Source organism: Ovis canadensis, chromosome 12 (genome assembly GCF_042477335.2).
Source record: "Ovis canadensis isolate MfBH-ARS-UI-01 breed Bighorn chromosome 12, ARS-UI_OviCan_v2, whole genome shotgun sequence".
Taxonomy (NCBI): domain Eukaryota; kingdom Metazoa; phylum Chordata; class Mammalia; order Artiodactyla; family Bovidae; genus Ovis; species Ovis canadensis.
In genome coordinates this window covers 80,420,769-80,435,484 of record NC_091256.1, presented here as the reverse complement: position 1 = coordinate 80,435,484, position 14,716 = coordinate 80,420,769, and positions in this window count along the sequence as shown.

Sequence of the window (14,716 nt, the reverse complement as noted above, 5' to 3'; positions counted from 1 at the left end):
CTTTATTGTGAAAATGGATTCATTCTTTGTTTTTTAAAATATTTGAATCCTCTCCATAGTGGGGGAAAGCATTTTTAAATTGTATATTACCACTTCAAAATTAGAATTCGAAAAGCAAATGTATTTGGGGTTGGTCTCAGCAATACACAGAAGAATCAAAGGTCCTGGCTTCCCCCAATATTGTCCCAGCCATTTCTCATATGTATATAGTATAAACCGTGACAAAACACTGCCTTTATATTATTTAGCAATATGTTGTAAATAGCATTATTAAGCTCTTTTTTTTGTAATAAAGACCCTTTGATTTGAATATAGTACAATAACTGAACTGATAAAGTCAATTTTTGATTTTTTTTTTTTTAGCTAGAGGCAATTTCAATTGTGGATTTTTGTTGTTGTCTATTGTTCTGAAGACTTTGCATAATTTATTGGTTTAATTTATCCTAATTTATTTGATGAAGGTGTACAATTTTGTATTACCAAGGATGTACTGTAATATTAATTGATATGATAAAAAAAACAATGAGACTCCCTGTCCATATTAAAAAATAAATAAAAAGGTGCAGTAGACAATTGATTTTAAAGTAAAAGTAAAAAAAATTAGTTTGGCAGCTACTAAATTTTAAAACAGGAAAAAAAATTTGTTGGGGGGAGGGTGGGAAGGGGGTTTTACTTTGTGTGTTTAAGCTTTTGTACACTCTGCAAACTTTTACCTTTTGCTTTGTACCACTGAAAGGATACAGTAGTCCAATTGCCTTGTGTGCCTTCCATCTCCTCTTAAACTGAATGTATGTGCAGTATATATGCAAGCTTGTGCAAAATAAAATATACATTACAAGCTCAGTGCCATTTGATTTCTTTTAAACATGTGACGCTTAGTTTTTGGACCTGTGTCCAATTGTAAGGCAGCAGGCTAGTTGTGACTGTAATATCAGTTAGGGAGTTTTCCTCCTCCTGCCAGTTGGGCAATTTATTTTTTTGTTTGTTATTTTTGGTCATGTACTTGCAAGATATTAGTTTCCTGACCAGGGATTGAACCTGTGCCCTTGGTACCCAAAGTGAGGAGGCCTAACTACTAAACTGCCAGGGAATTCCCTGGAATTTTCCTTTTTTACAATTCTTAAGCATACAAACCTAGGATCGTGACACGCAACTCATAGAAATGGTCTTTTTTTTACTTCAGACATTTGTAGTAAATGGCTAGATTTCTGTCTGAAACCTCTTCTCACAAATTTAAATTTAACCCTCAGAATTTATAAACAATGTAAGTTTTGGATTCAAACAGTGTTGTGATCTAATAAATGCAGTTCAATTGTTAATGTCTCATGATTTGAAGAACAAGGAAAGATGTTCCCCAAATCACAAAATGGCAAATATGTTATTTGAAATATGGGGAGTGAGAGCTTGTATTCTTTCTATGCTGGTTGAACTCAGAACTACATCCTAATGTACATTTAAAACCTTTCTGAAATGTTCCTTTGGACAAGAATGGGGGCATGATTCATGCTAAAAACATTGGTTGTATGGCTTTGGAAAACTTTCTTTCTCTCTTTTGCTTTAGTTTAAAATCATGTCTCCTTCATCTTCAAATCAAAAACCTGAGGAATCATCAGAACTCATTTGCCCACTTGACAATGACCCTATTAAATGTCACTCACAGCGGCACCTCCCTTTCTGCCCGCCATATTACTGTACACTGAGTCTTCTCCATCTCTGAGATATCTCCTTTTGCTCTTCCCCTCAGTGAAAAAGCTTTATATTTTGACTCTATTGTCATGAGAAGTGCTTAGAATCAGTGCCAACTGAAAAGCTATGAAATGGTAATGGTATTTTCCATTTTTAGCTCTTTTTTCTATCAATGGCACAAATTTAAATTCCAGCCTTCCTAATTAAATTGTGCCAAAGAGCATGCCTGTGGCCTTCTGTGCCAAAATATTTATTCCCTGATTGGAGAAAGAAAGGAATGCTTCCCCCCACTCTCTGCTCCTCCCACCCCACCTCTCACCCTCAGCTCCCTTCTAACTGCTCTTGAACAGGAGAAGGCATTTTCGGTAATATAATGAAATGACTTCCATCTTCTGGTCCTTACTTAACACCAATCTTCTTTAAATCAGATTGGATAATCCAGGTAGTGACTAAATCACTAAGAAGTTACAGTAGGTGGTAATGTTTTCTGATAGGAGGTTCGTGTAAACTGTAGCTTCAACTTATTGCTTTTGTGACTCCATCTGATGGCACTGACCCAGAGTAATATGCATCGATACTACTATTCTTAACTTTGATCTAAACCCTGTTCACAGAACTATTTCCATATATGTCTGTCTCAATGCCTGCCAGTACCCTTGCTATACTTGGAGGTTTAGGTTCCACCAAGTAATAATAAAGAAAAGGTTGATTTTATTCATTGGTATCTCCATTCATTATCATAAATGATAAGTTTTTCTTAAAGACTAGCAGCTAAAAATCCTCACATTTTTACAATTTATTCACACATGCTAAAGTGAGAGACAGATGTCTCTGAAAACAAGGTCATAGGAAAACATCAAATATTTGCTGTGTATTGCCAAGTTCTGGGATCTATGATAGCTCCTGAAGGCATAAAATACAAGAGAAGGATTTGTAAAGGAAAACAGCTGGTATGATATCTATACGAAGTTGTGAAAGATTACTAGAAAAAAAAAAATGGTTCCACACACCCACTGCCCCCTTCCACAAGCAATAACCCTTTGGAGGGCGGGTTAAGACTCCGGGGTAAAAATACCTAAAGGGTAACCTTTCTCTTTGGTGTCTAGAAGGCTAAAGGATTCTTAGAGTCAGTGTAGCTACCATGTTGACTTTCTCTGAAGGATTTCTACATACCAAAAAAAAAAAGTTTACTAAAATGTTTTTGCTTCTCATGTTGTTGTTCAGTTGCTCAATCATGTCTGACTTTTTGCAACTCCATGGACTGCAGCACACCAGGCTTCCCTGTCCTTCAAGAAAGGGAATTTAGGGGGCTTCCCCTGTGGCCCAGTGGTTAAGTATCCACCTTGTAACGTAAGGGACACTGGTTTGATCCCTGGTCCATGAAGATCCCACATGTCGTGGAGCAGCTAAGCTTGTCCACAACTATTGAGCTTGTGCTCTAGAGCTCAGGAACCACAACTCCTGAAGCCCACATGCCTAGAGCTGTGCTCCGCAACAAGGGAACTGACTGCAATGAGAAGTCGGTGCACCGAAATGAAGAGTAGCCCCTGCTCACCGCAACTAGAGAAAGCCTGGACAGACCAACAAAGACCACCACTGCCAAAAAAATAAACTTTAAAAGATTATTTTATAAAAAAGAAAGGGAAATTAACTTACAGGGCAAGGCAAGAGCAAAATTCTGAAGTTGGCCAAGGGTGGCTGGATCTTTTTCCCTCTGTTCATGAACACTCGCCCTTCAGTAAGTGTCTCAGCACTTGTCAAGCATGTAATGCTCTCGTGTGGCCCCAGCCCTTGCTCTGTTCAAGGGGACTGAGATATCTACTAGACGTAACATGAAGAAATCACTAACTTGGTGTGTTTCTCTTCCAGTGGTATAGGTATTAAAAGATATATGGTGCACAGGAATACTTTTTACATTTTCATTTTGGGGCTGAAAACACCCCAGCAATTAAGCGTTGGCGGTCTTCCCCACCAAACACAAGGCCACATCTTTGAACAATGTCACTCATGGCTACACCCTGCCTGAATGCGGTATCATCTGTCAGGGCATCCTGCTTCTTTTTCCAGGACTTGTGGTCATTGAGTCCCTTGATCACTTTCCTGCCTGTGGTCACTGAGTCCTTTCAAGTGTCTCCAAAATCATTCAGAAGGAGGGACCCTTCTCCACTGGACATTGGTTTGTTTTTCTGGTTAGAGAGGAAATCACCTAGTGCTGAATAGATTTTAAAGAGAATTTAACTCAGTGACTTTTATTCCCAAGATCTCTAGGGTAATGTGGTACTACCTCAGGGGCCACCAAATCAAGATCTCTTTTAACCAAAGAATTTTTATCTTTATACTGGGGTACAATAAACTGTTCACTTTTTTAAAAGATGTTCTCTGTTTCAAGCAGCAAAGATCTCATCAGATATGATAGAATAAGTCTCTAAGTATGAACATGAATATTAAATTCAATAAGTTCTGTCAAACTTTCATTAAAAAAAAAAAGTTCCATGAACATGTGGTTCTGGAGGAAGGTGGGTGAAGGATAGATCGGGAGTTTGGGATTGACATGTACACACTGCTATATTTAAAATAGATAACCAACAAGGATCTACTGTATAGCACAGAGAACTCTGCTCAATATTCTGTATTGAAATAGAAAAAGAATTTGAAATAAAATAGATACATGTATCAGTCAGTCAGTTCAGTCTCTCAGTCGTATCCGACTCTTTGCGACCCCATGAATCGCAGCACGCCAGGCCTCCCTGTCCATCACCAACTCCTGGAGTTCACTCAGACTCACGTCCATCAAGTCGGTGATGCCATCCAGCCATCTCATCCTCTGTCACCCCCTTCTCCTCCCGCCCCCAATCCTTCCCAGCATCAGAGTCTTTTCCAATGAGTCAACTCTTCTAATGAGGTGGCCAAAGTACTGGAGCTTCAGCTTTAGCATCATTCCTTCCAAGGAAATCCCAGGGCTGATCTCCTTCAGAATGGACTGGTTGGATCTCCTTGCAGTCCATGGGACTCTCAGGAGTCTTCTCCAACACAACAGTTCAAAAGCATCAATTCTTCGGTGCTCAGCTTTCTTCACAGTCCAACTCTCACATCCATACACGACCACAGGAAAAACCATAGCCTTGACTAGACGGACCTTTGTTGGCAAAGTAACGTCTCTGCTTTTCAATACGCTATCTAGGTTGGTCATAACTTTTCTTCCAAGGAATAAGCGTCTTTTAATTTCATGGCTGCAGTCACCATCTGCAGTGATTTTGAAGCCCCAAAAAATAGTCTGACACTGTTTCCACTGTTTCTCCATGAAGTGATGGGACCAGATGCCATGATCTTCGTTTTCTGAATGTTGAGCTTTAAGCCAACTTTTTCACTCTCATAACCAAATCACTTTGATGTACATAGGAAACTAACACAACACTGCTAATGAACTACAATATAAAGATTTTTAAAATACATGTTTATTGATAAAGTCAATGAAAAAAACAAAAATAATCGTAGAGTGTAATCAAACTAATTGTCCTCTTTTAGATAAATCGATTTAAAAAATGTGGTATTTACACACAGTGGAATATTACTCAGCCTTAAAAAGGAAGACAATTCTGATACAAGCTGTAGCATGGAAACATCTTGAAGACATCATGCTAAGTACAATAAACCAGTTACAAAAACACAAAGGCTGTGTGATTCTACTTGTTTGAGGTTCTAAAAGTAATCAAATTCAAAGAGAAAGTAGGATAGTGGTTGCCAGGGGATAAGAGAAGGGAATATAGAGCTATTGTTTAATGGGTATGAGGTTTCAGATGGGGAAGACAAAAGAGTTCCAGAAGTGGATGGTGATGATAGTTGCAGAACCTTGTGACTGTTGTCTGCTTGTTGTTGTTTGTTCTGTTTGGTGCAGAACCAAAATCAGTTGTCACTGATTTTACACTTAAGAACAGCTAAAAAGGTAAATTATATTTTATGTATATTTTACAATACAATAGTAAACATCTTTTTTAAAAGGTTAAAAAAAAATAAAGGAGTTCTCTGCTAAACAGCAACACAATACTCATCAAGTAAAGTAAGGGATCTTTAAGGATGAATGATTAGGTGAACATTAAAAAATAGTAGCTTTATGTGAGTTTTAGCAAACCTTCAAAAATAGAGATTATTTTTACACCAAAGAAACAGCGCAGAGCCTGCCAGGCACATGCATTTAGTTCCCTTTCTTCTCCCCTAGCCAGTGGCTTTTGTCATCCGGCCATACTGTTTTAAATTGTGATCTAAGAACTATACCCAGACCCATGGCAGCTTCCCAGGACATTCAAATTTTGAAGAACACAGAAATTCTCCAGGAACTAAAAGTTTCTTCCCAGGCCTACTATTTCCTGGGGCCCTTGCCCTCAGACTCAGGCCTCTAGCCACTGTGGCCCCACCTCCAGCCAGCCATGCTTGGGTACGCCCCAGAATAGGAGTGGAGCAGCTTAGAAAGATTAAGGTGCCATAACAGACTGAAACAATCACTTAGGCTGTCTTTACCCTGGCAAAGGGGAGGGTATTATTTGCAAAGCCCCCTGCTGAGTGGCCCAGGTGCTAGCTAGACAGGCTCAGGAGATAGTTTGGCAGCCTCCCTGGAAAAAATGCCTGTGTCTCTGCAAATAAATCTGCTGGTGGAGAAAGCACTGGGTTTTCCCCAGTGCTTGTGCAAATAGTACTCTGTGATTTGCCAGTATTGGAAATTCCTTGGTGTGAGTAGCTCTAGACCATGAAAATGGGAGGCATGGATTTCTTGTTATTGTCATTACCCTTGACCTGTTAGGAAATAATTTCAAAAATCAATGGTCCAATTTCCAATTATTCACAACATGAAAGCTCTTGGTAACCAGAAGAAACATTTTATTTAAATGCCTGTTCACCACTCAGCAACTGAAAGTGAGCAAGAGAGTCTTGAAGTCTGACACAGAGGAAGGTAAACGAGCATGCACTCAAGCATGGTATGGGCATGTGCCTCTGAGTACAGGTATTCTAGAAAAAATACTTGTGTATTCTAGAAAAAACTGTGAATAATATATCCATTATCAACTGAGTATTATTTATGTCTTTTCTCCACTCAATATCCAAGAATTTGTAGAATCAACATTATAGTTATATATATGAGAAATCTTCATGAGGTGGATGCATTTCTAAACAAAAAGAAAGTATCAAAGTTTACACTAGAAGTAGAAAAAAATCTAATAGAACTGAGATCCTAAAAGAAATTGAAAAACTTGCTCAAAAAACAAAATAAAAACAAATGCAATCTCCTCTCCTCCAAAGGCACCCAGCATTGTAGAATTCTATCAAATATCTAAAATATTAGATCAATAGTTCAGACACCTATATATACACATATATATCCCAATTTTTAATGAATTCTACACATTTATTGATACAAATGCAAAAGTCTTAAGTAAAAATATAAACAATTCTAATCCACCAATATAGAAAAAAACACTGTACTATAAACAAGCGGGGCTTGTAACAAACTGAGATGAAGGAAGACCCAGACTTACTGATTTTCTGGGTGAAAAGCAGAAAAAAGTTTATTGATGTGTTGATTTGTTTTTTCTACCTTCTAGTGACAATGAAAACAAATATATCTTATTGGGGCTGTCAGCTAAGTTTTTCTTTTACTAGGGCCAAGTAGCCTTTGCTCTTTCAGCCATGTTAGCTTGCCAGGTTGCCTAATTCAGAGACTATGTCTTATTTTAATATGCCTTTTTGGAATTCCAAGTCTTTAGAAAAAGTCAAATTCATCTAGTAGAGCTTTAAAAATTTCCCTCAATAATTTTTTAGTTTCATTCTTTTACAAGTAGTTGACCAGTTTTCCCAACACCACTTGTTAAAGAGATTGTCTTTAATCCATTGTATATTCTTACCTCCTTTGTCAAAGATAAGGTGTCCATAGGTGTGTGGATTTATTTCTGGGCTTTCTATTTTGTTCCATTGATCTATATTTCTGTCTTTGTGCCAGTACCATACTGTCTTAATGACTGTGGCTTTGTAATAGAGCCTGAAGTCAGGCAGGTTGATTCCTCCAGTTCCATTCTTCTTTCTCAAGATTGCTTTGACTATTCGAGGTTTTTTGTATTTCCATACAAATTGTGAAATTATTTGTTCTAGCTCTGTGAAAAATACCACTGGTAGCTTGATAGGGATTGCATTGAATCTGTATACTGCTTTGGGTAGTATACTCATTTTCAATATATTGATTCTTCCAATCCATGAACATGGTATATTTCTCCATCTATCCTCAATGGTGAAAAATTGAAAGTGTTTCGCCTAAAGTCAGGAACAAGACAAGGGTGCCCACTTTCACCACTACTATTCAACATAGTTCTGGAAGTTTTGGCCACAGCAATCAGAGCAGAAAAAGAAATAAAAGGAATACAAACTGGAAAAGAAGAAGTAAAACTCTCACTGTTCGCAGATGACATGATCCTCTACATAGAAAACCCTAAAGACTCCACCAGAAAATTACTAGAGCTAATCAATGACTATAGTAAAGTTGCAGGATATAAAATCAACACACAGAAATCCCTTGCATTCCTATACACTAATAATGAGAAAGTAGAAAAAGAAATTAAGGAAACAATTCCATTCACCATTGCAACAAAAAGAAGAAAATACTTAGGAATATATCTACCTAAAGAAACTAAAGATCTATACATAGAAAACTATAAAACACTGGTGAAAGAAGTCAATAATTATTTTTAAAAGAACTTAAAATGGAAAAGAAATCCAAAAAAGTAATGCTAATTAAAGATAGGCTCTTTCTTCCGCCTAAAAGGAATCATGACTTTTTCATTTTCTAGAAAATTGACTTAAAATTAGAGCTTATTTGTTTATATTGTAAGAGGATAGGATAAGATATCAGGCTCTAAGGAAGTATTGACTTGGCCAGCACTGACCCAAGGCCATCTGGTGAAGCTCATGAGAATTGCCATTGCTTAGAACTTGGAGAGACATTTGGCAATATTCTTACTTTTTAAAAATGTGTATGCTTTTGCCTCATCAATTCCACATCTAGCAATCAACATTATGGAAATAGTTGAACATATAAGCAGACAGGGATCACAAAGGCACATATTCAGTGAGGTTCAAATGTGTGATTTTTTTTCTATAGTGTAGTGTTAGTCATTTAGTTGTGTCCAACTCTTTGCAACTCGATGGACTTAGCCTGCCAGGTTCCTCTGTCCATTAAATTCTCTGACAAGAATACTGGAGTGGATAGCCATTCTCTTCTCCAGGGGATCTTCCCAACCCAGGAATAAAACCCAGGTCTCCTACATTGAAGGCAGATTCTTTACTGTCTGAGCCACCAGGGAAGCCCTGGGTGTTTTTTTGTTTTTCCTATGACTCAACTTAATCTCTTCTTCAAGCTCCTTTTTTTTTCTAATGGTAGAAAATAACCTAATCACTTTCAGGTGTACTCAACCTTTTCTGATGAAGTTTCATCCCTTTCTGCTCCTTTCCTCATAGGGTGGCATCTAAGCACTTGGGTGTTAACAAGGAGTCTTCTGGTTCTTGGCTGATGTCTAATAGTGCCAGGTCCTCTGATCCTCAAGCAAGGAGTCCTGCGAATCAGATTGCAAGGTGTCGTCAGGGCATCATGCTTTGGTTGCTAACATGGCCATTACTGCATTAGGCTTCTATCCTGTAGCGTTCATACCAGTTTACACTAAGGCATCCTCAGGCCTTCACTGGTTCACTTTCCTCCCCATGCATTTTCTCCAGTGGTCTGAACACAGGAATGTTGGAGTCTCTCCTCTAGTCTATCAGAGGTCTATGCTCTCTGTCCCTGGTGCTCAAAAACTCTGAACCCTCCAGCAGTCATGCCATGTTGGCCCAGAAATTTCTGCATGGCTGCTGTAGTCTAGATGCAAGGCTACTATATTCTAGGTGCCAGGCAGCACACAGATACAAAGCCTTTCTTCTACACTCCAAACGTATTTGGCTGTTCTGTCTCCTCCACCCAAATCACAAGCTCAGCCTGAGATAGAAAGTACAGGGCCCCATTGTAGGGAAGGTCTGATTAAGTCCTTCTTCTCTAGCCATTTTGTCCTCTGGACCAGGAAAATGTCTTCCAACCAGTGATGGTGGGCCAGGCTGGCTCCTCATCTGTTATCAGTCTGTTCTTTGTTGAGGATGAGGCTTTATGCCTTGATCCCTTTGGCTTAACTTTTGAGACTGAAAACACCCTTTTCTATCACAAAAAGTCAGGCTCTGGAAAATTAAAAGCCTTAACTTTCAAGACTATCATCTCACACTGAGTTTTAAGAACCTATTTTAAAATTCTAAAACCTTGATTCTTAGTTCTCTGCATTTGCCCCATGAATCCCTTCTAGAAGCAGTGCTTGCGGGTGACTGAATAAGGGCAAGTCACAGATACTGGTGTGCAGCTGGGAAAACCTCAGTTAATATGTCTAAATTTTATGTGACGTGTTCAGGAATATGCACTGCAAGTTCGTATGTCATAATAGAAAAAGGTAGACAAATTAAATATCGATCACAAGGTAAACTGTTAAATTGTGTTACTTTATGTCTCTGTCAGTGAAACCTAACTGACCCCAGGAGTAACTATTTCCCTAACATGTTACCTAATGTGCTCTAGCTCCTTGGAAGAAAAGCTATGACCGATCTAGACAGTGTATTAAAAAGTAGAGACATTACTTTGCCAACAAAGGTACATATAGTCAAGGCTATGGTTTTTCTGTAGGCATGTATGGATGTAATATTTGGACCATAAAGAAAGCTGAGTGCTAAAGAATTGATGCTTTTAATCTGTGGTGCTGGAGAAGACTCTTGAAAATTCCTTGGACTGCAAGGAGAACAAACCCATCAATCCTAAAGGAAATCATCCCTGAATATTCATTGGAAGGACTGATGCTGAAGCTGAAACTCCAATACTCTGGCCACCTGATGTGAAGAACTGACTCATTTGAGAAGACCCTGATGCTGGGAAAGGTTGAAGGCAGGAGGAGAAGGAGATGGCAGAGGATGAGATGATTGGATGGTTTATCACTGATTCAATGGACATGAGTTTTGAGCAAGCTCCAGGAGTTGGTGATAGACAGGGACGCCTGTCATGCTGCAGTCCATGGGTCACAAAGAGTCGGACACAACTGAAAAATTGAGCTGAACTGAATACATCACCACAATTGTACAAAAACTATTCTGTGTTTTCCCCAAGTTTTGTTTGTGCTTTCAGTTGTAAGATTTGAATTTTGATTTCATGGTCTATAGAATATTATGCAGCCACTAAAAGATGAGGAATAGCTTTGTAGTGAATGGAAAGTTATCCATACTATGTTACTGGGGTTCATAAATAAATATAGGAATATGACATGTAACATAACTCCATCTTGGTTTATTTTTTCAGTTGATGTATCTTTATCTACAAAGTTCATATGGGCACATGCACACACGTGTGCGCACACACACACATGCACACACCACCATAGTAGATGCTACTTTCCAGGAGTAGAAATGGGCAAACAAGCCTTAAAGTGAGGGCTTAATTGTCACATTTACTTTATACATTTCTGTAGTGTTGGAGTTTTTTTCAGTGAGCAAATACAGCTTCTGTTTGTAGGATTCATACGTACCAAGACAAAAGCACGGAGGGCATGCGAGAGCTCCCTTTGGAGGGGAACGGAGGTCCTGCCCTCATGCTGCCTCAGCCTTCCCCCGACTCCATCTTGTTCTGCTCTCAAGCGGGCAGCCTGCACTGCCTAGCTCGCCTCAGCTGTCTCGGACTCCTGAAGAAGGCACAGACACAGGGCCGGACAAGCCTGCATCTGAAGTCTAATCCATAACTTGTTGGGTTTTTAGTCTTTTTGAATCATCATTAGTTCTTTCATAAAATAACACCTACCTCTCAAACGGAGGAGTAAATGAGATGTGTTGTATGAAGTGCCTGATACAGAAGGTGCTCCATAGACAAGAAGAGGAGGAGGAAGTCAGGATGGAAGATATATAGCTAACCTTGGGGAGTGGGAGCCATGAGTGTCCCCACAGGGTGGTTATTGATATGTTTAAATGCACCACTGGTGCCTTATTCCTTTTAATTTTTTTCCTTCAACTTAGCAGCCCAAATCCACCCCAACTGAGCATCTGGAAAAGGAAGCAAGCAGGGTACACACACGGAGTGAGCTCTGCACCCATCCTCAAAAGGAGCCTGCTCCAGGTGGTACGTGGGTGTGGGTGCTATGTGGATGTGGGTGCTATCGATGGGAGGGAGGCGTCAAATACACACAAAGCATATGCTGTGCTTTCCTTGGGTCAGTGTGATAATGGGTTTGCAGTTCCCTACCACGTATGAGAAGGAAACAAGAAAGACAGGGGAATTTTATTTAGGAAGATCAGAGTTGAGGGTGAGTGATCAGAAATTAACTTATGAAACAGATGGCACAGGGCTTTCCTGGTGGCTCAGTGGTTAAGACTCTATGCTTCCAGGGCAAGGGTTGGGGGGTGGGGTGGGAGAGGGAGGATTCAATCACTGATCAGGGAACTAAGATCCCACATGCCATGTGAAGAGGCCAAAAGAAAAAGAAAAACAGATGGCACAAAATCATACTATAAGCCTGGGTAGAGGGCAAAATAGGGGAATGAAGAGGATGGTAAACAGTGTACATTCAGTTGTCAAAACTTCCTCTGGACGTAGTGAGATGTGATGCTCCCACTTCCGGGAATTGGAAACTTGAGCAGAGCATGCTTAGAGGCAGAGCTGGAAGGCAAAGGAAATCTAGGCCACCCCCACCCCCACCTGCCTTGACCTCTCACCCTAAAGACTCAGGAAAGGGAAAATCAATGGGCTCCCGAAGTGCAAGAGCCCAGGGTCCAGGACTGGAATCTGACCCATGCAGAGTGTTTACTGATCTAAAGGCGGATAGGTTCAAATGAGCTCATCTTTATCTTGAGAGGAAATTATGGAGCCCAGACCCAGACAAAGCCACATTTTATTCAATGAAAATTTACCTCTAACACCCGCCATCCCCCCGCCCGCCCCTGCCACCTCCCACTCCACAATACACACTACGTCACATGAAACATCTACCCTAGTAACCCCACTTCTGAAATTCAGTTCTGAAAGATCAATGAATGGGGAGTTGTGAGCTTATAGGAAACCAAAAAAGCTATTTCAGAATATTTTACGTTTACCCCTCATGCTGATCTGTATCCTCTTCCCCTCCCCTCCCCCCCGCAGTTTGCAAATATTGACTGAGTTCAAGGGCAGCGATAGAAGGTCTAACTTCAGAGTTAGCATGAGGTGAAATACTTAAGATGGTGCAATACTGTCCTCATGAAGAGCATATCAGATCCCAAGGTTGGTTATGGGCAGGTCTTGTCCCCTGCCCCAGTTGATATTTGTTTTATCAAGTCAGGGACTATTTTTGTCATCATTGTTAATCTCCCTCTTGCCAGATCTGTTTTGGCCGAGGGCATGCACTTGAGGTATGTTAGAAGAATGGAGTGCAGTATTATGGGAAAGAATTATCACTAATTCTGTCTGCCTACAGCTTCCTCAGCCCTGTTCATCTGAGCTGAGCTCACTAAGCAAACTTGTAGATGGAAAGTCCTACGAGTCCGTGACCTGGTTCCAAGGAGTAGATTCTGAAGCTGAAAGAGCAAGAGAGCAGCATTCCCATGATACCTTTAGGTCTTCATTCTGTTGGGAAATGTCTGACTTGCCCATCAGGGGAGAGTTTGATAGAATATTTTGCCAATAAAGAAACACACTGTTAAATGGGAAGCTCCAACTCATTTGGAATCATCTTTGGCTTCAACATTACACAAATCTTGAGAATTCCTAAAGACCTGGCCTAAGTCTAACAGTTCTAACTGGAACTGAGAATAAACTGGTACTTCTGACCCATGGATTTTGGAGTTAAATAGACCCTGGCTCAAAGCTTAATTTGTCTGGGCCTCAGTTTCTTCCTATGTGAAAATAATCATAACAATGCTCTCCTTGCAAGACAGCCATGAGGATTAAGTGTGGTATTGTATCTGAAAGCATTTAGCACAGTGCCTGTTGCTTAAAATGGGATTAATACATTTTAGTCTCCTTCCTTCCGCTCGGCAACTCCAGCTGCTGGTGTATCCCCTTTCTCTGCTGCATACATTTGACATAATGGAATCAAGCCAATGACACTTGAGGGGATACCATCCCCGTCAGAATGAATAGAGAGAAGAAAAGGTTAAGCAATGTTCTGAACAGCAATATTCACTTCTAAATGATCTGAGTATAAACTGAGTGAGCTCCATTGACATTTGAAAGAATGCAAGCGTATAAGTAAATCTGCAGTTGTGTGACTGCTTTCTAAACCTGGACACTGCCAACAAAGAATTTCCATGTGGAGACCTTTGTCTGGGGAGACTTTTAACCTACACAACATAGAGGCCATTGTATTCTTCCGTTGATATTAATGATGTAACTTGGTTACCCAGTAAACTAACTAATAAATCTTCTGGTTAGTTTGTTCCGAGGAGGGGTGATATTCTCTCAGACTCATATAGCCTCAGCTGCTGTGTTCTACCTAGAGTTCCAACACTATCTCTTGTTTGAAAATATCACATCTAAAAATTGTAGTAGACTTTGTAACCCTTAGCCACTTCCTCTCTTAGCATTCTGAGAATGGCTGGAATCCACCAAACTATATCACCCTGTTGGGTATCCTGAGTTCTCCCAGGTGTCTCAGAATAAACTTGCTTCCTAACCTTTAGATAAATCGCTATATGCAGAATAGATGGTCAAATGTGTATTTTGTATAAGCCAATCTTCAAAGGTTCTGACAGCAATAATGACTTCCATATGCAATACAGTCAATTTTCCAATGTACATGATCTGGGTAGAGCGAAGATTGATATGAACAACTGAGCACTGAAAGCATAATTGTGTTTGATTTTGGAGTGAAAACCCATCAGCTTTGAGAGGAAGTCACACAGTAACCCCTGAATCTGACCTCTGTTTCTCCACTCTTGGTAATTCCCAATATCACCAGAGTTGGATTTG